This window comes from Pleurodeles waltl, chromosome 11 (assembly GCF_031143425.1).
Source record: "Pleurodeles waltl isolate 20211129_DDA chromosome 11, aPleWal1.hap1.20221129, whole genome shotgun sequence".
NCBI classification, from domain to species: domain Eukaryota; kingdom Metazoa; phylum Chordata; class Amphibia; order Caudata; family Salamandridae; genus Pleurodeles; species Pleurodeles waltl.
This window is the reverse complement of record NC_090450.1, coordinates 708,249,641-708,276,263: the sequence shown is the minus strand read 5'-3', so window position 1 is coordinate 708,276,263 and position 26,623 is coordinate 708,249,641. Positions and strand designations below refer to the sequence as shown.

General features: G+C 47.7%; 1 protein-coding gene and 1 long non-coding RNA gene across 2 annotated transcripts in view; one reads left to right on the top strand and one right to left on the bottom strand.

Annotated features, from left to right (window-relative positions):
- The window catches only part of LOC138266025 (uncharacterized), a 341,072-nt gene that overhangs the window by 91,219 nt on the left and 223,230 nt on the right, over positions 1 to 26,623 (top strand). The gene's annotated exons all lie outside the window — the stretch shown is intronic.
- LOC138266026 (uncharacterized) overlaps positions 9,144 to 26,623 on the bottom strand; it is a 199,164-nt gene continuing 181,684 nt past the window's right edge. The window contains exon 4 of the long non-coding RNA XR_011199449.1: positions 9,144 to 10,279. This is a non-coding gene — a long non-coding RNA (uncharacterized lncRNA). The remainder of the gene's footprint in view (positions 10,280 to 26,623) is intronic.

Genomic DNA, 26,623 nt, shown 5'->3' with positions numbered 1-26,623 from the left:
GCTGAAGCACCGCCTGACCAGAATGAATGCCCTCCAGGAATGAATTTGTTTGTTGCATCTGCCTTTCTACACCCTGGATGGCATGCAAAATGGTAGACTGCCCAACAGTGAGGGGCCTGAGGAGGTCAATGGCCTCCTCACTGAGGGCAGCAGGGGTGACTGGGGCAGGGGCTGAGGTGCCTGGGGCGAAGGTGATGCCCACCCTCCTGGGTGAGCGGGCACGGGGCAAAGGCTGAGGGGCTGCTGGGAGGGCGGTGTTGGTGGGGGGGGTGGCGGCTGTACCTGAAGATGCGGGGGGCACAGATGTTGCAGCCACCACAAGGGAGCTCCCATCAGAGGACGAGTCCGTGTCACTTGTGTCAGCTCCTGTCCCTGCCGTGGAGCTCCCCTTGCCCTCCGTCCCACTGGTGAACTCCGAGTCTGTTGTCTCGCCCTCCAGGGCCGTGTGGGATGCAGCTCCCTCCTGCTCCGGTGCCACTGCTCCTCTGCCTGATGATGCTAATGCACACAAGAACAGGGAGACCACAAAAAAGGGGGGGCCGACAGAAGAAAGACATGTTGAGTGCATACATTACCGCTACCGTTGGCGGACACGACAGACACAGAAGCCCCCTGCACTACGCAGCGCACTTGGGCTCCACTGTTCAATCCCTGGGACATGGCCTACAAGGCTATGGACGACATCTGCACACATGGATGACACAGGAGCCTGACTAGGTGTACTTGGCACTGTACACGGATGGGGTGGGGTGCCACAGGGTCTGCCAGAACAAGGGGATCCAACTAGCACACTCGCCCTGGCTTAGGGAAACCCACAGCCCACCTCCCCCACCCAGACACCTCCACTGCATGCAAAATCTGCAGAATGAGAGTGTACTCACCACCTTGTGGCTGCTGTGATGCCCTCAACCGCCCATCCAACTCCGGGTACGCCACCGCCAGGATCCTGAACATCAGGGGGGTCATGGTGCGACGGGCACCCCTCCCACGTTGGGAGGCCATCCCCAGCTGGGCCTTCGCCGTCTTCTTGCTCCAGCGGCAAATGTCCTCCCATCTCTTACGGCAGTGGGTGCTCTGTCTGTGGTAGACCCCCAGGGTCCGGACATCCTTGGCGTTGGCACGCCAAATATCTTTTTTCTGGTGGGTGCTGACCTACATGAATTGTACAGGGGGAAAAGAAAAGTTATTACCAAATGCACCACCACAGTCATTGGCCCCAATCCCTACCTTTGCCATGATGCACATGCACTCACCGTCGTTTCATGCACGCCTCAATCCCCCCCCCATCTTTCATCCAACCCACTCCACACAGGCATAGCCCAAACAGCATGCTCCCAGTGTATTTACCTGTTTGTCTGGAGGACCGTAGAGTAGCGTGTACTGGGGGAGGACCCCATCCACAAGTTTCTCCAACTCCTCGATGTGAAGGCAGGGGCCCTTTCCCCAGATGCACGAGCCATTGTCTCTTCCAGACAGAGGTCACAGCAGCACTTGCAGTGTAGGTCCTCTCCTGTCGAAGATCAGGTATCGAGTGATTGAACAGATAGAAAATGGCAGTCACGTCCGCGCCAGTGCGTACCGTCACCGCCGGCGTACATCGTCATTGGCTCCTGGGACCCATAGGGTCCAATGTTAACAAATGCAGCATTGCGCCGCGGTCTTCGACAGCCTACCACGACGGTGTACAACACCAGCGCAGTTACCTCACATCCCATTGTCCCACTTTACAGGTCAGGCAGCCGCCATTTCAGGGGCCCACATGGCTTAATTTTTAACTGGGTCACACATACCTAGGCCTAGCCTCAACACACATACAGGCCAATTTTAGGATTATGATTCGTGTTCTGTGTAAGCTGTGGGTGCGTACCTCTGAGTTGGTTGACACTGTGCTCGCTGTTGTCCTTCATAGGCACCGTCCTCTGGGACATGTGAGGAGATGGCGGCATCCTCTGGTGTACAGACCGCTGGTGGACCTGTCAACAATGGAGGAAAGACATGTGATCATCACCTACAGGCTTGACCGTGCCACAATCCAGGAGCTGTGTGCCCAGCTGGAGCCAGACCTGATGTCAGCTATCTGCCATCCCACAGGAATCCCCCCTCAAGTGCAGGTGCTGTCAGTACTCCATTTCCTTGCAAGTGGGTCATTTCAAACAACAGTGGCCATAGCATAAGGGATGTCCCAGCCTATGTTTTCCAACGTGTTGTCCAGAGTGTTGCCTGCCCTGCTGAAACACATGCGGAGCTACATCGTTTTCCCTCAGGTGGAGGATTTGCCTTCAGTGAAAGGAGACTTCTATGCCCTGGGACATATCCCCAACATCATAGGTGCCATTGATGGGACCCCTGTGGCTTTGGTACCCCCCCGCAGGAGTGAACAGGTGTACAGAACCCAGAAGAGATATGTTTGGCAGACCAGTACATCTCCCATGTTAATGCCAAGTTCCCTGGCTCAGTGCATGACGCCTACATACTGCGGAATAGCAGCGTCCCTTATGTGATGGGTCAACTCCAGAGGCACCGTGTGTGGCTAATATGTAAGCACCTGGAAGCAAGTCAGTGGGAATGGTTGTCTGGGTCTGGGGATATCCCTACAGGTTAGTGTGTGTCTAACAGTTGTCCCTCGCCATTTGCAGGTGACTTTGGTTACCCCAACTTGTCATGGCTACTGACCCCAGTGAGGAATCCCAGGACAAGGGCAGAGGAACGCTACAATGAGGCAGATGGGTGAACTCGGCGGATAATAGAGCGGACCTTCGGCCTCCTGAAGGCCAGGTTCAGGTGCCTCAGTATGACAGGTGGATCCCTATTCTACTCACCAAAGAAGGTGTGCCAGATCATCGTGGCCTGCTGTATGCTTCACAACTTAGCTTTGCGACTACAGGTGCCTTTTCTGCAGGAGGATGGTCCGGATGGCGGTGTTGTTGCAGCTGTGGAGCCTGTGGACAGTGAAGACGAGGAAGCAGAAGAAGAGGACATGTACACCAGGAACTCGGTGATCCTGCAATAATTCCAGTGAGACACAGGTAAGAATACAAACCTGCCTACTACATGTACTTTAACACTACTACCTCTCTACTGTCTGTCGTTTTCACCCAGTGTATGGTCACTGAGTTGTCACTTTCCCTTACGATTTCACAGATGTGTGTCCCACAGTATGACATCTGCTTTGTTTCCTCATGGACTAGGGCTGTGTGACATAGGTATGTTGACATTACAATTGAAAGAGCATTTTGCCACTGTAATTGCTAATACACTATTTCGAAATCACAGACTGACTCCAGATTGTTTTGTGCTTCAAGGGTGTTTATTTAAGTGCTCAATATTAGAGGGGGTTGTAAAATGGTGAGGGGTGATGGTGGAGGAATGTCCATGACAGAGTCCAGTCTATTAGTCTCACAGGTGCATTGCCCAATGGGCATAGGAAGTGGAGCTGGGGCAGTTTGAGGATGGACAGGGTGACAAAGTATGTCAGTAAGCTGACATTCAGGCTGGTCTCATTTCTTGGCAGGGGTCTTGGCATCGTTCTCTGTCTTTGTCCTGGATCTCAGGGAGCGTTTGCGGGGTGGTTCTCCCTCTGCAGGGGGTGGGGTGCTGGTGTGGTTGTCCTGTGGCGGTGCCTCCTGTCCACTAGCGCCGGTGGAGGTGGTGGGCAGTTCATCGTCCATGCTAGTGTCAGGGGCCCCTTGTTGTGCCACAGTGTCCCTTCTGGTGATGAGTACTTCCTTCAGCACCCCTACGATGGTGCCCAGGGTGGAATTGATGGCTCTGAGTTCCTCCCTGAACCCCAAATACTGTTCCTCCTGCAGGCGCTGGGTCTCCTGAAACTTGGCCAGTACCGTTGCCATCGTCTCCTGGGAGTGGTGGTAGGCTCCCATGATGGAAGAGAGGGCCTTGTGGAGAGTGGGTTCCCTTGGCCTGTCCTCCTCCTGTCGCACAGCAGACCTCCCAGTTCCCCTGTGTTCCTGGGCCTCCGTCCCCTGGACCGTGTGCCCACTACCACTGCCCCCAGGTCCCTGTTGTTGTTGGGGTGGTGGGTAATCCTGGGTTCCCTGTAGTGGTGGACACACTGCTGATTGATGTGTCCTGGGGACAGAGGTATGGGCCCGCTGGGTGGGTGTTGTGCTGGTGTTTCCAGAGGGGGGAAGGTCTGTAGTGGCCTGTGACTGTGTGAGGGGAACCGACTGTCCCGAGGTCCTCGATGGGCCGGGCTGGTCATCTAGATCCAGTTGGACAGAGCTGCTGTCATCACTGTGGGCCTCTTCTGTTGGTGGTGTGGACATGTGTGGACCCTCATATCCGGTGAGGTTGGGTAGGGGTCCTGCAGGGGTATAAAAGGATGTTTATTACATCTGTGTGTGCCATGGTGTGCAATAGGTGGGTGTCCGTGTACCCCAGTGTTTGCATTCCTGTGTGGGACCTTGTGTGATAGTGGTTTAGGGAGGTGTATGGGTATGTGCAGTGGCCATGCTTTGGTGATGGGTGTCCATGCTTTGTTGTTGCATGCAGGGCTTGGTGTTGGGATGAGTGGGTTGTGGTAATGGGACATTTGTGAGGAGTAGGAGTGATGGGGGTGAGGGTGAGGGTGGGGGTATGTGATGGCATGCAGGTAGGGTGGGGTATGTAATAGTAATGCTTTGACTTACCAGAGTCCATTCCTCCATCTACTCCTGCGAGGCCCTCAGGATGCAGAATCGGCAAGACCTGCTCCTCCCATGTTGTTAGTTGTGGGGGAGGAGGAGGGGGTCCGCCGCCAGTCCGCTGAACCACAAGGTGGTGTCTTGAGACCACGAAACGCACCTTCCCCTGTAGGTCGTTCCACCTCTTCCTGATGTCATCCCTATTTCTTGGGTACTGTCTCACTGCGTTAACCCTGTCCACTATTCTTCGCCATAGCTCCATCTTCCTAGCTATGGAGGTGTGCTGCACCTGTGATCCGAATAGCTGTGGCTCTACCCGGACCATTTCCTCCACCATGACCCTGAGCTTCTCCTCAGAGAACCTGGGGTGTCTTTGCCGTGCTATGGGGTGGTGTGGGTGATGTGTGGGGTGGTGTGTGTATAGTGATAAGTGGGGTGATATTTAGTTGTGTGTTGTGTGAGGTGTGTGGAAGTTCTGTGGGTGATGGTATTGTGTGCCTGTGGATGCTTGGTAGTTGTTTGTGGTGTCTCTCTCTGGCCTTCTCTCTGTAATTGTGGTCGTAGGGGTTTGTGGGTGATGTGGGTGTGTGTTTTATATTGTAATGGGTGTGTGGGAGTGGTGTGTGTATGTGTATCAGGTGTATGTATTTTGAATTGTCCAATGTGGTTGTGTTATGTAAATGTGTGTGTATTTTGAGTGCAGCGGTGTGTACCGCCAATGGAATACCGCGGTTGAAAGACCGCCGCGTGGATTAGTGTGTCATGATAGTGTGGGCGTATTTCTGTTGGCGTGACGGTGGAGGTTTTGTTTTCGCCAGTTTATCACTGACCTTTGGTGTGGCGGACTTGTGTGGGTGTCTGAATTTTGGCGGATTCCGTGGTGTGGGTCATAATAGCTGTGGGGGAATTCCGCGGCTGCGGTGGTGTGTTGGCAGTCTTCTGCACGGCGGTAAGCGGCCTTTAGCCCCAATGTTGTAATGAGGGCCGTTATCTCTTGAAGTAAACATATGCGGCAAAGCAACACCATGAGCTATGAATATCAGCATTAATAATGTAATTCATCAATTAAGTTTGTCAGTCATTTGACACTGTCAACGTCACCCCTAACAACCTACCTAACCAAGTTTAGCATTAGCATGTGTGTCTTTATGCAAAAACAATTTAGAGAAAATATCAATTTAGAAAATTTCTACCTAAGTGAGAATTTCTATAAAACAGCGCCATTGGTACCTCGAAGAAAGGCACAAAATTGTCAGTCACATTGTCATAGCTACCTATCCCAGATGCATCAGCAACAAGTCAGTCTTCGTCTTCAGGTCATCAAATGGTCAGCTACGGATCAGACTCACAAAGTATGAGCCTAATACCAGCACCTCCGACAGCGTCTCCTGACGTCATAAATTTTCTTCCAGCAGTTCTGATTCCTCACCCCTTGTCATGACTTTTTATCAGAGTCTCCCAATCCATCCCACTTCTTGCTAATTGGTCAATCAGTCGGAAGATATGACTCTAACCTATAGTTTTTATTTACCAAATCATATTCTTATATTTCACAAAACGCTGATTGGTTCTTCTTGCAATGAGGACATCATCCGGCTCTTCAGGTATCAAAATTGTTTCACATGGTTCTCTAGTCAGAGCTTCCATTGTTCAAGTCCTGGGAAAGTACATCAGCCTACACTACACATAATTGTTTCAAATTATCTTCACCGTCTCCTGTCCGTCAGTACATTGCAGAATGTTCTAGCTAAGCGACTTGAACTCTGAGCGGTTCAAGGTCTGTCTCCAGCTACTGGTCCTTTACAAGGCGTTCGAATTCTCCATGTTTAGAGCGGGCAAGGCCCAGTGGAACTAGGCCTCTGGTTTAGCTAACTTAACAATATAAAACAAAGGTTATACATTTCATTATGATATATTACTACAATTTTCTCATATATTTCCATTATTTCGCATATTTTAGTCACTTTAGTACATATGGTGATCACTCCCCGAGGGCACATTTCTAAACATGCGCATTATTTTCTACTATTAATTTCTCTATGCATTTTTCTCGTTAGTATACACACAGATAAGTCATTAATACATTTCTTAATTAACATATCTGCTCCAACAGTCCCTCCTCTGATGACTAAATATGTCATCACACCCTTCTTGTCAACGCTTTATAATTCTGTCTCAGATGTATTTTGCCTTTTCCTCAAATTTTCCCTATAAATTCGTCTCCTAGGTGGTTCTTCCCTCCTCTGATCATTCTTAGATTTCCTTAATTGTATCTTTTGCCCTAATTTGCATGTACCCCATAATCCTAATATGGAAACAATCACAATTAATATTCCCTGGACAATTTTCCATAATACCCCATTCCAAATTTGACTAAACCAATTTCCCACAGAGGCAAATCCATTTCCAACTTTTTCCCAAACCCCTAGTTCCTTCAAATCTTTCAAATCTTTGCTTGAATTAGTTAAGTTAGTAAGTAAGGGCTAGATGTAAGTAGATTCTGAAGTACGACCGCAAATTGTGAGTCAGAGCGAATCGCAATTTGCGAGTTGCAATTCAGAATGTAGGATGGTGTCCAAGACACCATCTGTGACTCGCAATGGGGTCGCAAAGGCCCGCCTCATTAATATTAATGAGGTGGGTCGCAATTTGCGACCCCCCTTGAGACTCGCAGCGCTCACTGGAGACAACCGACCACCATGTCTGTGACTGCTTTTAAATAAAGCAGTTTTTTTTTGTTGTAATGCAGCCCGTTTTCCTTGAAGGAAAACGAGATGCATTACAAAACTAAAAAATGAAACGTTTTCGTTTCATGTTTTCAGAGCAGGCAGTGGTCCATAGGACCACTGCCTGCTCTTGAAAAATGTTTTTAATGCCATTCACAAAGGGGAAGTGGTCCCATGGAGACCCCTTCCCTTTTGCGAATGGGTTAGCACCCATTTGAAATGGGTGCTAACTGTGATTGCTTTGCGACCGCGTTTGCGGTCACAATGCAATCTGGCATTGCACTGCGACTCGCAATTAGAAAGGGGACTCACCTTCCTAATTACAACTCGCAAACCCGTTTTGCGATTCAGTAACCAAGTTACCGAATCGCAAAAGGGGTTTTGTGCATTGCCAAGTGCAGTTTGCACGTCGCAAACAGCTAAATTCACTGCTTGCGACATACAAACTGTGTGCTACATTTGGCCCCAAGTCTCTTATCTCCATATCATTCTCTGGAATGTAAGAACAACAATGCCTAGCATGAATCATTTTACAGTCTCCGCCGTCTTTCGCCAAAATTATGTCTAAAGCAAGCCTATTTGGAAACGTCATAACTCTATCCGCAGCCAACTCAGTATTTAACAGGAGTATTGCCCCTGTAAAGTTTGTCAGCATGTTATCCACAATAGTAGACAACTTTCGTATCTTAATTGCATTCAGAATAACTCCTACAGAAGGAATTACTGCACCAAAAATATCTCCCACAATTGCAGAAGAGCTTTCCCTCCTCTGTCGCTCATGTGTAACTCAGTCATTTTCGGAATTTTCTTTAAATCATCTATCTGATAGATTTTAGGGAAAACTATTCCCAAATAACATGTCCCATACCATCCTCTAGGAAGACGGCAATAAGCATTAAGTCCACAAATTTAGTAGATTCCAGGAATCGCAGGGTCCTGACCATTCAGCATAAAAGTCTATTTACTCTGAAACAAGAACACATGCCTACATTCACTCATTCCCACAAATAAGGTGTCAGTGCGTGATTTCCGTCTATATATACAAAGCTTCCCTACATGTAATGCATCTAAAGCTAGTTTCCCTTACATTTTAATAGCAGTGTAAGCATAATCATTCTTAGAAGTCCTTTTCTCCAACCCCTTCTCTAGCTTCTCTTTTAATGCCTTCCTTCTGTCATCAGTATGCCCTATAAAGCTCTTTTCTAATGGGGTTAATAAGCAGGTTAAATTGTTTTGATGCGCATAAGCAGTTCGAAATGTTAGTGTTGGCTCAAAGAATCCCATAACTAATACTATATAATGCTCTTTGGCTACCTTACATATCTAATAACAGGAACAAAGGACAACACAAGATCATAATTAGAATAGAAATACTGGATATACTCTTGTTCATAGAATCTGGTTAGTAGCAAACTACAAGTTATGCCATAAGTTAAAGGCACGCTATGGTATTGCATCCATTGTCTCAACATACTCACTCAACAACCAACAGAACACATTAGAAGAAAGCTCCCCTTGAGCATTAGTATAGTCATGCAAATATTTTTCATCTAACTTAAACTTCTCTAAAGCTGTTAATGTAGTAGTTTTAGGAACAGAAGCAATAGTAGCCTCCTTCATTTCATGAACAGACATACCCACAATCATTATTATGAACATTATTCCACATATAATTGCCACACCAACACTCAAATACCAACAACATCTAATATTTCTAATGCGATTATTTAATTCAGCCATGATCTGTAAAGAATCAGAAAGTAGAATTTACTCTTAAAGAAAGTGCAACAGGAAAAAAAAAATGAAGAAAAAGAAAAACTATTTCTTTCTCACAGTTCAGTTTCTCACGTAGGAGCCCTTTTTCTCCTTTGTAAAAAAATCAGTTAGCAGCTTGTCACATCCAGGTTTTCAAATGTCATATCAGGTTATCAATGTCTTTTCTGTTTATTTTTAACAGTCTCTTTTTAGATTTTTCTTCAGATTAGCTCAACAACTCAGTCTATTGATTCCCCTCAGGATGCATCAAAGTACTGATTTGGAACTTCTCTGTGAAAGCAAAAGGACAAGAACTAATTTTGCCATTCACTTGTTGCTGCATATGCCCACTCCGGACCTGCGTATCTTCGATTTGCTACTCTCTTTCTTTTAAATCTTCGTTCTTTACCTATTTCTCCTTCACTTAATTCCTCTTATCTTGTAGCATCCACTTCTTTTCCTCTATTGTTTCATTTATAACCAATTTTTCTTCTTCCCAATTTGCGATTCAGGCCAATTATCTCCTTTTCTCGTTCCTTCTGTCAATATTCTCCTCAGGATTGGACTCTTTTCTTTTTCTTTCTCTATGGTGTTTTCTCTTGATGAACCTGCAACGGGTTCAGGATGAGTCAAATCACTTTGGCTTTGATCTGTCTCAACTCTTTCACCCTCTTGATCTGGCACTCGCTCTGTTTGCTTTTCAGCACCGTCTTCTTCTGGGAGAACCCCTGCTGTGCTCGGTTCTCCAGCTGTATCCGATGAGTTGTTAGACTCTTGCTCACCCTCCTGTAATTCTTCACTTTCGTCTCTTACAGGGGTAATTGACCCATCTTTCATCAGTTCAGGAGCAATCTCAGGTTCAATCTGCTCTTGTTCCGGCTCAGGTACACCCACCTGTTTCACTGCTGTTGGTGCTCTTAACAACACTTCTTCATGTTCTTGCGGACTCACCACTCTCTTTGTATGGCTTGCGTGTATCCAATTCGGCAGTCCTGCACACTTCACAGCTGTCGTTGTTGTCAGCACCACCTGGTATGGACCCTTCCAACGAGGCTCTAAATAAGTCTTTAGAACATGCTTTTTGATGATGACCCAATCTCCAGCTCTCAGATTGTGACCTGGGTCGTGGATGGGTGGCAGGGTAATAGCCTGCACCTGCTGAGAGAAAGATCGAACCACATCAGCCAGACTCTTGCAGTAGTCCAACCCCATATCATCTGTAATATTGACAAGAGCATTAGCTGGAATTGCTGACAACCTCATTGCTCTGCCCATGAGAATCTCATGGGGTGACAGTCCTGCCTTCCTGGTAGGAATATTTTGCATTGACATCAACACCAAAGGTAATGCGTCTGGCCATTTCACATTTGTCGCTGCACACATTTTGGCAATTCTTGATTTCAGTGTACCATTCATTTGCTCTACAAGTCCTGATGCTTCCGAGCGGTAACTGCAATGCAACTTCTGCTCAATGTTTAATGCTGCATATCAGAGTTTATTGACGTGTGTTCCCCTATCTGATTCTAAAGCGATCGGAAATCCGAACCGTGGTATTAACTCTCTAAGCAATAGCTTTGCTGCTGTGAGACTATTGTTCCTTCGGGTGGGATATGCTTCAATCCAATGACTAAAGACACACAAAATCAACAACATGTACTTAATCCACCACATGCAGGCATCTCAATGAAATACAAATGCATTCTGCTGAATTGTCCTCCTGCTCTTCCAATGTGGCTCAAATTCTGCTGACAGATTACACATCAATGACATACTGCCTCTGCTGCTTGTCTGAACTTTGGATTAATCCAATCAACTTTAAACAGCCTAACCAAGGCATCTCTTCCAATATGTGCTTGGCCATGGTAGTAGCGGGCGATCTGAGTCAACAAACTGTTTGGCAGCACCATCTGACCCTCCTCAGAAACCCAAATCTCATCAGGTGTTTGAACACACTTGAACTTTAACCAAAGCTTTTTCTCTTCCTTGTCTGCATTTTCCTGCTATGTTTTCAATTCTTCTAGTGTATCAGTTACTTCCAAAGCAAAACTTGCACAGTTATTTTCTTCTTCAGGCATTAGTTCCCACTTGCCCTTAAACGATATACAGTTCAATGCGCAAAATCTTGCGACTTGATCCGCATATCCATTTCTCAATAAAATGTAATCCTGCGTCTTTTGGTGTGCAGTGCATTTTACCACAGCAATTTCTTCAGGTAACTGTATTGCGTTCAACAACTTTTTTATTCGGTCGCCATTTCTCAATGGGGTTCCAGTAGAGGTCATAAAACCTCGCTGCAACCATAACTGACCGAAATCATGAACAATTCCAAATCCATATTGACTGTCAGTATAGATTGTGACTCTTAATCTTGCAGAAACATAGCATGCTCTAGTAAGAGCTACTAATTCTGCTACTTGTGCAGAATATACACCTGGAAGCCATGAAGCTTCTAATGTGCCTGTAATTGTGTACACAGCATAGCCTGCTCTCAGTGTGCCTGTTCCATCTCTGAGACACGAACCATCAACAAAGACAATTTGGTAATTTTCTTCTAAACGCGTGTCTCTAATATGAGGCCTCAGTTTTGTACACAGCTCAGTTACCTCTAGACAATCATGCTCAATATCTTCCTCTTTTTCAATTTTGACTGTGTCACTTGGAAGCAAAGTTGCTGGATTTAACACTGTACATCTTTTCAGTCTTACATTTGGAGCTCCCATTATGCTCATCTCATACCCTGTCAGTCTTGCACCTGTCAAATATTGGGTTTTCGTCATTGTCAGTAAGATTTCAACAGAGTGTGGTACCATTACCGTCAAAGGGTATCCCATGACTACCCCCTCACATTGGGAAAGACTTTGACCAACTGCGGCTTCTGCGCGCAGACAACCTGGTAAAGCTGCTGCAACCAGGTCCACGGTAGCTGAAAAAAAGGCCACTGGGCGATAAGCACCGCCATGGACCTGTGTCAAAACAGACAAAGAACAAGCATCACGTTCATGACAAAACAATGTGAAAGGCTTTGTGTAATCAGGCATTCCAAGCACTGGAGCTCTGCACAAACTCTCTCTCAATTCAGTGAATGCTTTCATCTGATCTTCATCAAGGGTAATGGGATCTGTAACTTCCTTATGTGTCAAATGCTGCAAAGGTTGAGCAATTTCAGCAAAATTCGGAATCCACTGTCTACAGTACCCCACCATTCCCAGAAACATTCTGACATATCTCTGCGAAGTTGGGGGACTTCTCTGCAGAAACATAGTAATTCTCTCCCTGGAGATTCTCCTCAATCCTTTCTCAATCTGGTGTCCCGAGTATTGACTTCTGGCAATACTGCAATTTCACAGGTGAGGCTTTGGCCCTCATTACTACCTCTGCCCGCCAAGGTTGTACCGCCAAGCGGCCGCCAATGCGGCCGCATTCCCGCCTGCCCCATTTTGACATCCCTGCTGGGACGGCAGGCAGAATCAAAGTTTCCGCCCGCCGGCCCAGCAGTGATGTCAGCCGCAACATGGGAGCTGGCTCCTAATGGAGCCAGCGGTGTTGCGGCCGTGCAACGGATGCAGCTGCACCCGTCGCGCTTGTGGGGCTGTGCCTGGGGGCCCTAGGGGCCCTGCAACTCCCCTTCCCGCCAGCCTTTCCATGGTGGTCTCTACCACCATGGACAGGCTGGCTCGAAGGGAACTCATAATCCCCTGGGCAGCGCTGCCCTGGAGGATTAAAAGCGCCAGGACAACCATGGCGGTAAACCGCCAGTCCTGGCGGTTACGACCGCGGCACTTCTGCTGCGGTCGTAATCCGCAAGATTGTACCGACAGCCTGTTAGGGGTACAATCTCCAAAACAGCCCTGGCGGTCTTTGACAGCCAGGGTTGTAATGAGGCCCTTTATGTACCAATTCTCCCAAGTGATTCAACAGGGCAATTGAGTCATTTTTACACTCGTTCCTCGTTATGGACGCGATCAATAAATCATCAATGTACTGCACTATAGTCGATTGGTATGAGAATTCTAATGACTCCAGGTTCTTTTTCAAGATCTGATTAAACAGAGATGGTGACTCCGTATACCCATGTGGAAGCCTGCACCAGCTGTAGACTCTGTCAAGAATTTTAAACTAAAAAGAAACTGACTATCCTCATGAAGAGGCACAGAAAAGAAAGCTTGTGACAGATCTGCCACTGTGAACCACTCTGCATCGCAAGGAATCTAAAACAGTATCACTGCTGGATTGGGCACTTCCGGACAACATTTAACCACCATGTCATTCACTTTTCGCAAGTCTTGCACGACACGCACTTTCCCACATGGCTTTTTCAAACCCATTATCGGTGAATTACATGAGCTGCTCAGCACTTCTTTCAAAACTCCTTGTTTTAAAAAGTCTCCAATTATTTGTGCCACTTTCATTAAAACATCTAGTGGTATGCTATACTGTGGTAGCTGCGGGAACACTGCATTGGGCTTCAAGGTGATTTTAATCAGCTCCACTCCCTTAATTAGACCTACTTCTTTCCCTGTCAAATCCCAGACCTCTTCCTTCACTGTTCTCTGCAAGTCTGCATGCAATTATTTTACAGTAAACATTGGGAAAAACTCAACGGGTATTCTCCATAGGCGTTGTTAACCATCATTTCAGTCACCTGTTCTTCCTCATCATCACTATTTGTTTGGATTCTATCCCAGTGTCCGAACAATTAATGAAGCATCTTGCCTTGCACAGTAAGTCTCTTCCCAGTAGGGATACGGGACTTGAATCGCACACCACAAATCTATGCAATCCTTGATAATTTCCGATTTCAACCTGCACTGGCACGGTGATTGGGTTGGTCAACAGTCTATTCTCCACACCCACAACTTGAACTGTCCGGCCTGAAAGGGGTAGATTCAGGACTTCTATGCTTCTTACTGTAGAGCGTATAGCTCCTGTATCCACTAAGAATGAGACCTTATAGCCCATCGTTTTTCCCTTCACCAAAGGTCCTCTCTGGTCTACTTCTAGGGAAGCAGCAAGCATACAAACTCCTTAGTCTGAACTGTCACTCACGCATTCTTCGTTTATTTCATTCTCACTTTAAAATGGAAACTGATGCACTGTATTATTACTATTGTCTTGTCTTTGACCTGTCACCTGCTGAGTAAGCATCACCTGTTGCTGCTCTATCGGGGTTTGAGGTATCTGCATTTGCTGCCTAGGTACCATAGGGACCTGCTTCTGTACTGGTTGTAATTGGGTAAATTGTGCACGTGGCACCTGCATTTGCTGCATCGGTAAGAAATTCTGTCCTCAATTTTGAACATTAGGAATGAATCCTTTCATTCTTGGGACTTTCACAGTTTGAAATGTACTGATGTCACCTTGCTGAACAACCCCATCCTGCGCCATCAACAGGCACTCCCGCTTCCAGTGTCCCACGTTTCCACACAAATGACACAGTAACATCTTTTTCATTCCCTGCATGTCATTCTGAACAACCACAGTCCCTAATTCCGGACCACGCATCATGTCAACTCCACGCCCTCTACTTCCCACTGGAGGCTGAAACATAACAGCTCTCTCCTGCAGTGGCATAGGAGGTACTATAGCCCCTTGCACTCCTATCTGGGCTGCTTTTATTTGCATCACCATTGCTTTTTCTTTCAACTTTTTCTGCTTCAATTCAATCTCATCGCTATAGTATTTTGCATACTGCAACACCTCATCAATTGGTTTCGCCTGCCAGCAAATCAAATGATTCTTAATCATCTACCCCACTTCTGGTCTCATACCTTCGACGAACCTAAACACAAAATGCAACATGTCCTTCGGCTCACTTGCTTCCTTACCACTGTACTCCTTAAATGCTTACAACAATCTTTCATAGTAGGTATGTATTGACTCTTTAGACTCTTGGACTGTTCTATCAATCCGCTGCCAATCAATGTTTTAGGGAGAAATCCTTGTCTTCGGAAACTCAATCACCTTCTAATAATTTTTCATTACCTCGGGTAAAGGTGCACCTGTTACTTTATCCATTTCCGGTTCACTTGTCAACCAGTCTACTGTTCTCTTGCATTCATCCCACAAGTCAGCTGGTACCACTATTTCCAATAGCGTGTTCCAGTCTTCCCACAAACATTTGGAAAGCTTCACAAATCTCTGTATCTGTTGATACCACTCAACCGGTTTCTCTCTCAATTTTGGTAGCCATTTATAAATGATAATATATCACTCCCGGGCCATGGAACATGAACAAACTGCCCTCCTGGAATTTCTCTCATTGGAAGCATCTAAACTGATTCTTCCTTGTCGACACCTTCATACCCTTCTTGTGATTCCAGTTTTCGTTTATCTTTTTTCTATGTCCATCTACCTTCCCACTTCTCTAATGCTCCCCAAATCTGTGCACTCTGCAGCAATTCTCTCAAATGTGCCTTCATTCCTGCTGATCTCATGTGTTCAAAATCCTTTGCCTCAAAATCTAATCTGTAACTGCACTTCAAATGCTTTGTTTTCTCAATCTCGATATCATGCTTCTCTGCTAATTCTGCCAGTTTCTGATGCATTTTACTCACTTCTCTTGTAATCTTTGGACACAAATATCTCAGCTCTTCTTCAGTGTAAGATTCCAACCTGTTCACACCCATCGTTCCCTCAACCAGTTCAGTTGCTTCTATACTCAGCCTCACACGATTTATCTGCTCCTCACCTTTGGATGCATTCTGAGGTGTATTTAAACTATCTAACCCCTCACTCAATTGTTGTGCTGACAATCCCTGTAATGAAATGTTACTTGCATTTGGCACTGGTATCTGTTGTATCACTGCACCTGAAGCTTGCGGGGTCAAAAGTTTCTAACTCGGACTCGCATTCAGGCCATTCACTGCATCTGGGAGCACTACAAGTGGATTAAGATCCATTAAAGGTCTAGATCCATTGAAAGTCTGTCCTGCAGACGACATCATCTGCACAGGATCACTCACTCCCCTCCTCACAAGACTCTGTGACATTTAATTCTGTTCTCCTGTGTCTGATTTCTTCTGCGCCAATAAGGGTACCGCTGGACCAACAGTAATTGGTAGCGATATTGCATCTGGAGTTGCCCTAACACTTGCATCTTGCGGGAATGTTACCCCCATTGCCTGACTGCATGACTGGTGTAATATCTGACTGCGTTCCTGTTAGCGGTGTAAACTTTGGCAAACCCTGCGCTTGTGCTAAAGGCAATTACATTGGTGTCGGATCTGTCTGAACCAGCATTGGCTTCAGAAGCACTTGCTCCCTTGGTACCATTATTTTCAAGATTGTCTCAAGAACTGGCACATCTGGATAAATTCTCTGCACCGAAGGTGGATGTATCTGTGCTTGAACTACAGTAGTAGTTCCTGCATTAGGTGTACTCTGTACTACCCCTGGCATTTATCCGCCTTCTGCCTGTACAGCTCCCTCAGCTCCCTGGGCTTGTGCTGGAGCAGCTGTAGTGGCAGTGGCACTAGTGCCTGGACCCCCTGAATAGGTTGTTAAAGGTGGAGGTCGGTTTCTTAACAGCTGCGTAATGAGATCCTCAATATCAGAATCTTCATCATCAACATAAGACTTTCTCTTTTTCTTTCTCCCTGCACTCTCATTCTCTTTAGCACTATCTTCCTTTTCTGCCTCATCTCCCTCCGTAATTGCAGGAAACAATTTGACATCCTGTAATGTCACTGCTCTCCCTTTCTTTTGTTCCCAATCCCATCTAGCTTCAGCTAAAGATTTCTCTACTCGCTTCATCCTCATTTTAAACTTCATCTCTTGTTGCTGTCTTGTGGTACTGAAAATTCTGGACCCGTGTTATAAACGTCGTCGTATCACAACGATTTTGGTATCAGCAGACCTGGAATGATTAGAATAGTATGCACAAGCATTGTATTCATATTCGGGTAACAAAATCACCCGAATATCAGAGTTTCCGTCCTGAACCCTTGTGTTCCATTTAAACGACAGCCATTTTACGATTGCCCTCACATAGGCCAATGTCTAATGCTGAAAACGAGTCTGAAGGACACGTACATCTTTGCTGACTCCTCTGTGACCTGGGCAAGCTGACTCCACTGCCTGAAGCCAAACCTGTTCGGCCAGTTTCTTTCCCAGTGGCCGAATGAGATTAGTATCAAGGCACAACACATCATAAACCTTTCATCAGACACAAACCATGCCTAATCTTACACACACCTGTCCCTGTTTCTTTCTTTATGACTTGCTTTACAAGGAGGAGGTGCCCGTTTATATTGGGGGTCCGTCGATATCTGATGAAAGTACTAAGCCTTGCCGGGTAATTGATTGAGGGCTGGACAAACTGAAATATGGGCTTGTCATCATAAACCTGCTATTTCGTTTGTAGTGAAATATGTGAATGGTCAACTGTAATCCTGTTAAAACCCCAAAGGCTACTCACATGTTGCCTCTCTAGCTTTTCTCATTTGTTTAGGAATGTGACTGGTACAGCCCCCTTGCATGCCTAGGGCATAATAAATGATATAAAAGGTCTGAGCTAAGACCATTTCTGGAGACTGCCTCTTTCAGTTGCTATAGGTCAGCTTCTGGAAGACGTAGTCTCACTCATTTGAGTTTAATAAAGATGTCTTTTCATATTTCAGCTTCTTTGCCAAGTTCTTTGTTATATTACCCTGAGAATGAAAATCTCTAGTACTACAGTCTGGCCACTAGCTCCCAAACCGCTAAAGCTTCAAACTGTGCTGGTCTCGGTAATGGCTTCATATCATACAATGACATTTGCAATTGATCCAAAATTCTCAAATTAAACGTTCCATGCTCCAGAAATGCTAAAGACCCTTGTTTTTTGTTAACTTACACCATTGCTTCAACCACAAACACAGTGCTACACCTCGCTCCTCCATCACAATGAAAGCGGAGTATTTTCTGGTGGGGTTGGCTCCCCCACTGACGCTTTAATGTAAATATCACCCTTCATCGCACTCTTAGATGCCTTGAAAAACTTCATTTAGTCTGCTTTGTTTACTTTGATTCAATAATGAAATGACTTTTACTCCCAAGATTCCCTTCACCCGCTTACTCGACCAATTGCCTCTTACGGACGGCTGCCAATCTGCTTGTGGCTCTTCTCACTAGCCGGCCTATCCCAGCACTGCACACTCTGACATCACACACACAGCGGCTGACAAAGTCTTGCGCCTCGTCCTCTTCAACTCGATTCACACAACTAATGCAAATTATTGCAAGCACTTACCAAAACCCAATAACTAAAACAAACATGCTGGTTTACTACAGGAAGGGACACAGTCGCTTCAGTGACCTTACGGATTTTCACCAATGGCTCTTTTGGCTCATATAGCTATTCCTCTTTCTCAGTCTCCCACATTCGCAAGCAAAATTTGACCCGCAAATCTTAATCTCAACTGATCAATGGGTCTGTCCTGGTGTACATAGAACTCGCCAAATCTCAGTCTAATTTTCTTTTACTCGATTCTTACACACACACATTTGTTGACCACGCCCGATCAACCTACTAATCCATACAGATTACAACATATAACCAAGTGTCTCCTACACTTGTCATTACACTCCGGAGTCTTAGACAATGCAGGGTCCGTACATCACCAACAACCACGTGGATAATTTTTGAGCACAAAGTACCACACACATGTGAAGTTCGTCGACTTCCCTACTCTCATACTACAGAGTACGCACACTCCTACTACCCTCAACTGGAGTGCACAGACTCCCTGCTTACCTCACATACATTACAATTCACCTGCGATTTGCTTAAGCCTGTGTAAGAGCAACCTACCACTTTCTCATTCTTACAAAAACGCCGAGCACATACCCATCTTTACTGGCAGGATCCAGGATCTGAGAAAGTCATTTCTGGGCTTAAGGGGACATCATCTTTGCTACAATTGGCAATTCAGAAAAACTAAATTCAAATCTCATAAAATATGAACAACTAACCCTACCCTAGACTTGTACCATAACCAGTAATCACCACATAACTAGTTCCCCAGGGAAACTAACCATCAAGCTGCTACCAAAAACTGCTAGCGCACCTGGTCTTTAGTGAGTAAACTTACAAGGGGGCGTGTATAGGTCGATGAACCTTTTGAATCGCATGGAGTATCCTAGTCATGTAGTGACTATTGAATCAATAATCAACATCCATAATCAAGATAAACACTTTATGAAACCACAATATAAACCATACTAATCAGAAATAACCACTACTCAGGAAAAGGGTTAACAAATGTTATTCCCTGTTGCTCACAGTTCTAAGTCAATCTGTTAGTTCAAACTTTATTCAAATCAACTCTTTATTAATTCATCAGTTAAAAGACATTGGCCCTCATTATGAACACGGCGGTCCAAACCGTGCCGCCAGCGGTGGTGGTAAAAACCGCCAACAGAGGAGCGGTGCGGACTGCCAAATAATGAACCAACTGAAACACAGGCATCCTGAAAACCACCCACCGCCAGTAGAGGAGTGCCGACGACGATGGCAGAGTCCACCCACAGGCCGACGGAAAGGCCCAACACGCCCATCAAATAATGAACCACTAGACCACCGTCAGTTCTGGGGCGGGAACCACCGCCACGCAAAGCCAGGCGGAAACAAACCTAATATAAGGAAACACTCACTGGAAGCCCACACAACGCGCCGAAGCAGATATGGACAAAAAGCTGCAGATCATGCCAGCCCTGCTCCTTGCCACATACCTCCACGACCGAGACCGCCGACGAAGACGACAACAGGAAGTACCGCAACCTACTAAAAAAGGGAAGAAAGGGCACTGTTACATACCCACCCACTCCACCCACCCTGCAACGCTCCCACAACCGTTCACAGCAGCACAACCTATACACCCCACAGCAAGAGGTACTTGCCCGACACAAGGCAAATCCAACCTGACCATAGTGCATACAAATGCTCCACACCCACAAACAATGAAACGTGAGACCAGGGTTCAAGAGTGTGCCACCAAAACACAGGCCACACATAAATATTTATTGCAGCTCACAGAGCTAACTATTCACAACAAGGTCAGAGGTCAGTCCATAGTGCCAGATGTGTTTGGGCTGCAATGGTCCCAATCTAACTCCCAAAAATGCACAGTACTCCACCTAATGGGGCAACAATGGGGCATCCAGGCACCTCAGGGAACAGGGACAGGGACTGGTGGGGGTGGGGATTTAAGACGGGGTGTGGCTTGGACTTGCGTTTGGAAGGTGGAGGTGGTTTGGGTTTTGCCTTGGAAGGTGGGGGTGTGTGCTTTGACTGGGCGGAGCCAGATGGACTTGGCTCTGCACAGGGCTTCTTCCTCTCTGGGGAAAGGGCACAGGAATGTGAAGGGCGGACAGGAGCGGGCTGTGAAGTGGATGGAGTGGAAAGGGCAAGGAGATGTGCACGCTTAGGGACAAGACAGGGTGGGCCAGTGGGTTGCAAGAGGTCAGCACGGGAGAGGAAACGTTTTTTCAGAGAAATTGGGTTGGGCCTGGAGGAAGGCGTGGGAGTGGAGGCAGAGGGTGTGGACGTAAGTGGTGCAGGTGACTGGACAGTATGCTGAGGTGTGGTGGATGTGTGATGGGTGGGTGTCTTGGTGCATTTGTGTGTTTTTGGAGGGGGGGTGGACATAGTGGTTGAAGATAGGCTGCCAGTGTGGATGTATGTTGTGTGGGTGTCTGCAAGTCTGGTGAGTGTGCTGCATGTGTCAACTACAGTAGTTGTGGTAAGTGCAGGTGTGGTGTCTGGGGTGCATGTATGGATGTCTGCTACTGAGGTGAGTGCAGGAATAGGCTCAGCAACAGTGACTGAAGGTGCAGTGCCTGGGGGTGTGCATGTAGAGGGGACAGACAAGGAGGCGGAAGAGGTGGGCACACTACGGGAAGTGGGTGTTGCTGTGTGTGCATGTGTATGTTGGCTGTGTGAATGCTTGTGGTGGGAGGTGTGGTTCTTGTGTTTAGAAGTGTGCTTTTTGTGTGTTGAGGTGCTTGACTGCGTGTCAGATTGTGTGCTTTGGACGGGTGAAGGGAGTGGGGTGCTGGAAGGGGTAGAGGAGGTTGGAGGGGGGACGGAATGACCAGGGAAACTGGCTGCCATCCAAGAGGATGCCAGAGCCTGAAAAGATCTCTGTAGGCCAGACACAGCACCGTGAATGCCATTCAGATAGGCATTGGCCTGCTGCATTTCTGATGCTAGCCCCTGGATGGCATTGACGATGGTTGTCTGCCCTACAGAGATGGTTCTCAGGAGGTTAATAGCCTCCTCTGTGAGGGCAGGATGGCTTACTGAGGCAGGAGAGGAGGTGCCTAGGGCAAAGGAGACGCCCACCCTTCTGGGTGAGCAGGCACAGGCAACTCAGTGGGGAGCAAATGGGAGGGCGATAATGGCATGGGGGTGGCGGAAGATGATACTGTAGGGGTGTGCCCATTAGGGTCCGCCATCGCCAGGGAGCCCCCATCGGAGGAGGTATCGGAGTCACTACCCCGTGGTACTCCCCTCGCCCTTCAACCCCCTGGTCCCCTTGGCGTCGGATGACTCTGCTTCCGAGGATCCGTGGGCTGCTGCTTCCCCACTCGCCGGTGCCTCAGCTACCTCGCCAGATGATGCTGATGTACATAAACAACACAAGAGAACAGGGATGGGGAGACAAAACAGGAGAGACACTTGTAAATAGCTGAAAGGAGTGAACATAGTGGCCAGACATACACCCACCCAGAAGACCCCCCCAACAGGCAGCCCCTTCCCCTATGCCCATGCCATGCCCCTGACTAGTGACCAGAACCCTGCTCTACACCCATCCCCTGAACTACCTAAGGACCTGAAGTATAGGAGACCTGACCCAAACACCCCTACACCCTACAGAGGCCATCATGTAGATGGACTTCAGTAAGAGTCCCTGCAACTAAGCAGCATAAACCCTAATGCACACACACCCATCAAGGGTAAAGATTGTGATATGTGTACTCACCCACTTGTGTCTGCTGTGCAGCCTTCAAGTGCCCATCCAGGTCTGGGTACACATAGCATGAGGGGGGTCAATGCCCGACGGGCACCTCTTCCAGCTTGGGAGGACTTCCCCAGCTGGGCCTCACAGATTTTTCGCGCCCAGCGCCGCAGGTCCTCCCACCTCTTCATGCTGTGGGTGCTCCGCCGGTTGTAGACCCCCAGGTCCGCACCTCCTTGGCGATGGCATGCCAAAGTGCCCTCTTCTGGTGGACGCTGACCTAAAAGGGAGACATAGAAATGTAACACAGAGGTCAGGCACTTGGAAATTATGTACAGCTGCCTATACGTCCACTATGGGACGGAAAGTACTAACAGACTTACAGGACATAGGCACGCAGCATGGCATGAACCATGGCCCATGCAGGGTCAGAGGTGCACACATATGTACTTCCAACACCATCCATTACATACAACCATTGCCCCCAAACCCCTGACTCACCTGTACCTCTGGCTGTCTGTAGAGCTTGGGATACAAGGGCAGGACCCCGTCCACTAGCCTCTCCAATTCCTCCTGGGTGAAGGCCGGGGCCCTGTCCCCTGCAACATGAGCCACTTCCATGACCAGAGGCAGGACACAGCAGTACGCTCAGTGAAGTACCTGCTCGCACGAGATCAGGGAGCCAAGTGAAGTTGTGGTAACGAATTCACGTATGTACCGCAGCGGCGTGCACCGTCACCGCCGGCGGTGATCATGATACGCCAGGATTCCCCATTGGCATCCATGTTAACCAATGACTGTGCGAACGGCGGTAAACACCGCCTTACGATGTTACGTCAACCGCTAGCATTATGAGGTCACTTCCACAATGACAGTTCTGGAATACAGTGGGCTGAAATTTTGGCCTTAACTAGGCATTAATAAAAATGATATCTGCACAATGCAGGCCCTATGGTTCACCTAACACACCTATGCATGTGACCATTAACAATACCACACATAAAAAACCCTGTTCACTGATTATGGTCTAGATGAAATTCAGTCAAACAGATTTTACTTTTGAGTCCCTACAATCAAGTCAGCAGTGCACAATGAATGAAAATGTGTGCCTATGTGTGTTCCTCACACGTGTTTCAAATCCCTCCTAGGTACCGACCCTTGTGGTGAGGAAGGGCCCCATCAGTGTACAGACCACTTGTTGATTTGCAGTGCATGGTGGAGCGTCACATCATAATCAATTACAGACTCACCCGTGCAACTATTCTCGAACTTTGTGCATTACTGGATCCTGCACTGACTCCGGCAAATCGTAATCAGCATGCCATCCCTACTGAAGTGCAGGTGCTCTCTGCACTCCATTTCCTGGCCACTGGCTTCTTTCAAATGACAGGGGGCATGGGTGCAGTATTTTCACAGCCACTGTTCAGCATGATACTGACAAGATTTCTAAATGCATTTGTACAACACCTTCAGTCCTATGTGAGGTTTCCCCAAAGTACTGTCCTCCCTGCCATCAAATCTGACTTCTATGCATTTGCAAACATACCCCATGTGATAGGTGCCACCCATATACCTATACTACCTCCAAGAGTCAGTGAACAGGTGTACAGAAACAGAAAGAACTTTCACTCCATGAACATCCAATTGGTATGTACTGCAGAATTCCATGTTCCCCGGTTCAGTCGATGATTCCTTTGTGCTGAGGAACAGCAGTGTGCCACACAAGATGGAACAACTACAAGAGGACAGAGGGTGGATAATTGGTAGGTGTTTCTGTCAGTAACTGCCACCTAGCAGACAGCCAGGCTGGTGTTTGTGAAACATCCTGTCAGTGTGGTTTGTCTTCTAGGGGGGTTTGAATCTACTATTTGCAACTGGGTCCAGGTCTGCATGGTACCAAATACAATTTAGTGGTTCTTTTTTTACAACATTTAGGCACACAGGTGTACTTTCATGCTACGTATTACAAATAAAGTAGTTATCAGCCAGTTGCATCCATACTTCACCTTGTTCACACATTATGACAAGGGACAGTGTTACAGGTGTGTTATGTGTTTTATTTTGGGCAGGGATTGAAAAGTGCAAATTACAGTGATGGCAGTTGGTCATGGGTGGTTATCCTTAATGCCAACATGGCGGCAGCCTTGTTGTAAGTAATGATGGGTCCATCAATGCTTACATGAGTTCTTATTGATTATTAGCACTGTTTGGTGGTTGATTGTGTGGGATGGTTGGTGGGCAGATTGCTGCAGAGTCACTTCTTTGAGGGGGTCTTGTTTTTGGCAGGGGTTCCAGTCCCATATCTTGGCCTGAGGGTCCGTTTGGGCGCCTGCTGTTGACCTAGAGGGGATGACATGCTTGTTCCCTGTGTTTCCTCTGAGGGTAGTTCACGGAATGTTGCTGCCGATGCTGTCATTGTCCGGTCTGTCTCCTGTGCTGTAGTGGGGGCCTACTGTCCTGTGTGGGTCTCAGACTGGGTTTGTACCAGCTGCAGCAGTGCTCCTGCTATGGTGGCCATTGTGGCGTTGTGCAGTTTCCACTGCTCCATGGCCTCTTGGTGGTGTTCCTGCTGCATCCTCTGACTATGCTCCAGGGTGGATACTATCTCATCCAATCTGTCATGGGTATGCTGGTAGGCCCCCAGGACCTCAGATATCACGTCCTGGGCTGCAGCATCCATCCTGTGGCCTCCCCCATGGGCCTGTGATGCCCTCCTACTGGGCCTAGCCCCCTGTGCCTCTGTCCCCCGCACAGGTCTGGTGGTGCCACTTGTACTGGGGCCATTGTCTTCCTGCCTGTTGGTAGGGGGTGACTGTGGCCTCTGTACCTGTGTTCCACAAGTCTTTGGCCTGGATACACTGGTGTGGGGACGGTTGCCCTGGGCTGATGCTCTTGCCTGGATGGTAGGGGTGTCAGTGGTATCCTGGGTGGGGCTGCTGGATGGTGACAGTCCAGGACTGTGTGAGCGGCCAGCCTGCTCATCAGTGTCCAGGGATCCATCCCCAGTGTCCTGTGAGGTGCCTCTATCTCCCTTGGGGCCACTGGCACTCCTTGTCCTGCCCGTCAGGGTGGCATGGGGGGTGGTGCCTGTTGGGGGAAATTGACATGTCTGTTACAAATGCATGTTCAGATGGGGTGCACAGGGCTGTGCTGTTTTGTTCAGGTGTTACATTTTGGGGCCATGCAGGGTGCCTTTGTGAGGTTTGCACTGCATTTTGCTTAGGATGTGGAGTTGCATTGTGGGTGGTGTAGTGCCATTGTGAATCCTTGCAGGGGTAGGTGGCTGTGCACAGAGGGAGGGATGTGGCTGTGTTAGTGCGTTTGTGGACATGCAGGGTGACTGGATGTGGTGATTGTGGCCTGGGTGGGATAGTGGTTCTGGTGGGTGTTGGAGGGGTGGGGTGGGGTGGTGCATGCATTCCAGGTGTGATGTATATGGGGTAAATGTAGATGACTTACCCGAGTCCATTCCTCCAGTGAGTCCAGTGAATCCCTCAGGGTGCAGGATGGCCAGTACCTTTTCCTCCCAGTCTGTGTATTCGGGTGGTGTTGGTGGTGGTCCTCCCCCAGACTTCTGGACTGCAATGTGGTGCCTGGATGCCATGGCCCTGACCTTCCCCCGCAGGTCATTCCATTTCTTGTGGATGTCGTCCCTGGTGCGTGGATGGTGTCCCACTGCATCGACCCTGTTGACAATGGTCTGCCATAGCTCCATCTTCCTGGCGATGGGTGTGTGCTGCATCTGAGCCCCGAATATTTGTGTCTCCACCTTCAGGATCTCATCCACCATGGTCCTTAGCTCCCTTTCTGTGAAGCGTGGATGTTTGGGGGTTGACATGGAGGGTGTGGTGAATGGTGTCGGGGCTGGAATCGCGGTGAGGGTGCCCTTCTGTGGGTCGGTGTGAGTCTCGTGTATAGTGGCGTTCGGTGTCTGCTGCTGGTGCTCCTGTCTTCGTTGGCCTAGTTTTGTTGCAAAGGATTGTGGGGTGTGTCTGTGAGTGTTTTATGGTGTTGTGAATGTGTGTCAGGTGTGTGGGTTTCTAGCTTATCCAATGTGTGCAATTCTTGCTGTTGGGTCCACTTGCCGCCCGTGGTGGTCGGCACCGCCAATGGTCATTCGACTTCCACTGACCCCCAAGGTGATTTGTGCATCATTATTTGGAGGGCGGGATGTGGGAGTGCTCGGCGGTGGCGGGGTGGAAGGTCCAGCATTTCTGCCAACAGGGTCCTGGCAGTGACTGGTGGACTGGTGATTTTTGGCAGGTTCGGGATTTTGGTTCATTATATGGCAGGTTTCTATTCACCGCCAACGGCGGTCTTCTGTTCACCGCCGACAAAGGCGGTCGGCGGTGTTTACAGCTGTGTTCATAATGACTGCTATTATCTCTTGAAGTAAACATAAGCGGCAAAGCAACACCATAAGCTATGAATATCAGCATTAATAATGTAATTCAGCAATTAAGTTCATCAGTCATTTGTCACTGTCAACGGCACCCCAAACAACCTACCTAACCAAGATTAGCATTAGCATGTGGGTCTTCATGCGAAAACAATTTAGAGAAAA